The sequence below is a fragment of the Pogona vitticeps genome, chromosome 3, assembly GCF_051106095.1.
Source record: "Pogona vitticeps strain Pit_001003342236 chromosome 3, PviZW2.1, whole genome shotgun sequence".
Lineage (NCBI taxonomy): Eukaryota > Metazoa > Chordata > Lepidosauria > Squamata > Agamidae > Pogona > Pogona vitticeps.
The window spans coordinates 107598867-107602516 of NC_135785.1; positions in this window are offsets into that span (position 1 = coordinate 107598867).

A 3650-nucleotide genomic window follows, 5' to 3' on the forward strand; every position below is an offset into this window, starting at 1 on the left:
GTCAATACACCTCTACAAATCCCCAAGTTCGCCTGAAACCATCAGGTGCCATAGTAAAAGAGGAAAGTACCAAGGTGAAAGACTGGCACCTGAGCAATGACTAAGGGAATGGACTTCATGGCCTTACAGGCCCCTTCCAACTTCATTATTCTATTATTCTGTTCTATTATTCTGTGAAATCAAAGGACAAGGAAAAACTAATTCTTTTCTGGAAACTCTAAATTATGAGCTCTGAGGAGAGGTCAGATTTATTTATTCCATTTACTCTATTTATTCATTCATTCATTTAACTGAGCAGCCATTTCACTTCAAAGGTATGGCAAGGGGGGAGTAGTATGTTGCTTATCAGACTAGCCACATTGTAGGATTTAATCAGATAGCTCAAAGTTGCACTAGGGACCAACTTTATCCCCTACTGTGCTGTTTTCTAGTTTGTTTGATTTTTAAAGCCTTCTGCTGGTCTTTATTTGCAGAATCATCTCCCCCTGCTGTGTGTCTCTGTGTATATTCCAGAATCTATAGGTACCAAATGTACAGGACTCTTATTTTTGGCTAGGCACACTTGTCAAGCCAGGGGATGGCCTGGAGACACTTGGGGACACCCACAATAAGCTTTATTTCATTCTTCTCAATACTTTTACTGGTTGGTGCACTGCAAGAGTGCCACGGAAGAAACTTGTACCCGAACTTACCTGCCTATTGTGTCTCTCTTCAGTACAGGACAGCCTCTCCTGTGTTACTGATAGAAAGGTGGGAGGTCCTTTTTTCTCTTGCTGTGGGTACCTGTGTAGCTTCCAGATGGTTGAGTGCCAGATATGCAGCAGCCGAGGCTAGGCAGTGAATGGGAATACTTCAGGAAGACAGGCTACTGAATTGTGCACCCACAATATGTTTTTGCTGGGCTTGTTTGCCTCAGGGTGAGGGAGAAGGAAGAATGAGGGAAGGAAACAAGCTGATAGGAGTTTTGCTTATAGGTTGAAGGTCCTCCACACCTCCAAATGTGATGGATGCAAATTAAACCAGATGGTATTTGAATATCCCTGGTTCTGGAGCCGTCAATTAAACATGCAAGGGACATGTGATTATTTCCTACTACAATGTGACCTGAAATAATGGTACATGTGTAGAGATGGGCACAAACCATAAAAATGACAAATTAGGCCGGTTTGAGACTAACCCAGCTGAAAGGCAGGTGCATGTGCAGAAGCAAGAGGCCTGGCTCTGGGAAGGGAGGTCCAGCCCGCTGCCTCAGAGGATGATGATGGTGGTGGTGGAGGTGGCAGTGGCAGGTTCAGTTGGGGAGGGGACGGGGCAGTGGGGAGGAGATGGGTGGGCACCTGCTTTTGCCAAAAAAATGAAGCACTGAGGGGAAAGAAGTTCGACACTTTATTTCATTTGGGCAAAACAGGATCCCTGAACTAGTTTGCAAACCACAAACCAGCAGAATTTGTCAGTTTTGTCTGATGGTTCAGTTCATGCCCACCTCTACACATGTGTTTTAATTAAGCTGTTCCCAGGGAAGGAGGGAATACATACATTGTAAATTTTTTTTTAAATTAAGTAACAAAACATAATAGCTTCTTACATAAAATCCAGCCTGCCCATTGCATTGACTTCTCTGCACATATAACAGAGGCTTCCTCACTTAATAAAGGGCAGCTTTTAGCATTTAGATTTTTTTTAAAAAAATTGATGTCTGTAAGAGCAGACTTATCTACGAAAACTCACATTGAAATACAGATGTAGCAATGAGTCTCTAAGGTGTCACAATGTTTGGGTGTTTGTTTTTTGTTTTTTGTTTTTTTAAATTGAGTATCTGAATTCTAAATACACAACAATAGACATTCTTCCATCTGATGGATAAAAAGGGGACATTTCTTCATCTCTGCTGCCTGAAGGAGAGTGGTTCTGGCACTTTACCACTCAATGACTACATGACTACGCAAAGTCCTGCCCAGCTTGCCAATCACCTTTTTTTCTAACCTAAAAAGGTCCACATTTTCACAAGGGAGTTGCCTCATCCCTTCGACAATTATGATCGATCTCTCCTGCCCCATTTTTACAGCTTTACACAACCTTTTGCCAGATGCGGCAACCAGACTTTTACATAGTGTTACAAGTGAAGAAGCACTAAAGAATCAGAGAAAGGATTATAATGTTGATAATAAAGTCACTGTGGCAACCTTTTGATGTGGGCAGTTCAGACAAACCTTTCTAATTCTGTTCCATGTACTTTCAGTTAGGGAAAATAATATTGGTAGCTGCATCCACACATTTTTGTGCAATCTGTTAAGAAGGGAATAAATAGCTCAATGAAGAAAAACACTGTGCAAACATTGAAGGAAAGGAAGGATTTTTATGGAACATGCACTGGGATGCACTTCCCAATATAAATCAAAGTATGTATCCCTTTGAAAACAATGGAACAGAAAGTGCTGTATCCACACATGGATGTTAATTTTTTTTAAATTTATGAATCTGGGATATTGTGGTTCTTTTCCCAGAATTCAAAAAGCCAGGAAATAGCCCAATACTGATGCACAAATATCTTACCCATATTGCCAACAGGAAAAAGGATGCCAAGCTTACTACAACAAAGTGCAGCTGAAATGTTTAACAACAATGGCAGCAGTCAATACGGTATACAGGATACCCTCTTCTGCTCACTACTGTTCACACTTGTTGAAAAACAGCCATGACAATTGCTTTGTGTTTGGGTGAGAAGTGAAAAATGAATCAGATTCTGGGATTATTCCTTGCATGATGTCACTTTGTGAATGGTCATGATGCTGGGGGACTCCTGTTCAACACCTTGATCATTAGCCTGTGGAGTGTCTCAGGGTTCCAGGATTCCTCACATTATTTCACATTAAAAAAACTGAAAGAAGCTGTCCAGAATTTTGTACTCTGATACCCCCAATGTGCTGATGACTCCCAACTCCATCTGCTTTTTAAGATCTTTCAGGAGGCCTTCCTTCAGCCTCTCAGGCCCCAGTGTGTAGTCACCACCCACCCCTCCACAAACCAGAGATTTCAGAGCTTTTCAGGCTTGAAAAGCATTATACAAAGTATGAATAAAAGCCATGAATACCTCAATTCTTCTGAATGAAAAAAGTGGTTAAAACGGATGTTTGTTCTGGTATGCAGACTTTGTCTTATCAATGTATTTAATCTGTTTTCAATCAGCTGGAGCTCCAAGTTACTTGGTTCAGCGTGGGGGTAAAATAATTTTACTTTTGAAAATTCATAACTTGAAAACACTTTGCTCAACATCCCCAGACTTGGCTCAAAACAGGAACAGACGTTCTGCTACATCCATACATTTGGTGCTGATTCGAGATCCAGTTTCATGGTTATAATTATTTTGTTTAGGACATCCCAATTTTTTTATTTGTCTTATGGAATGCTGTATGGTGCTGACACCACAATTGTTGACATCAATGGAGCAATCAAAGTGTTGCCACACTGAGGTGTGATTTCCAGTGCACATCTGATTTATAGTGGTGGTTTCTATGTCCATGAGACAGAACCGTGGGAAACAGGTTCCACACATCCCTAATTAGCAATATGCACTGGTGAAAGTACTTTCTGGCACACTTCCACACGATATATATTAATCTGATAAAATATGGTTCACATAAAGAAAACAC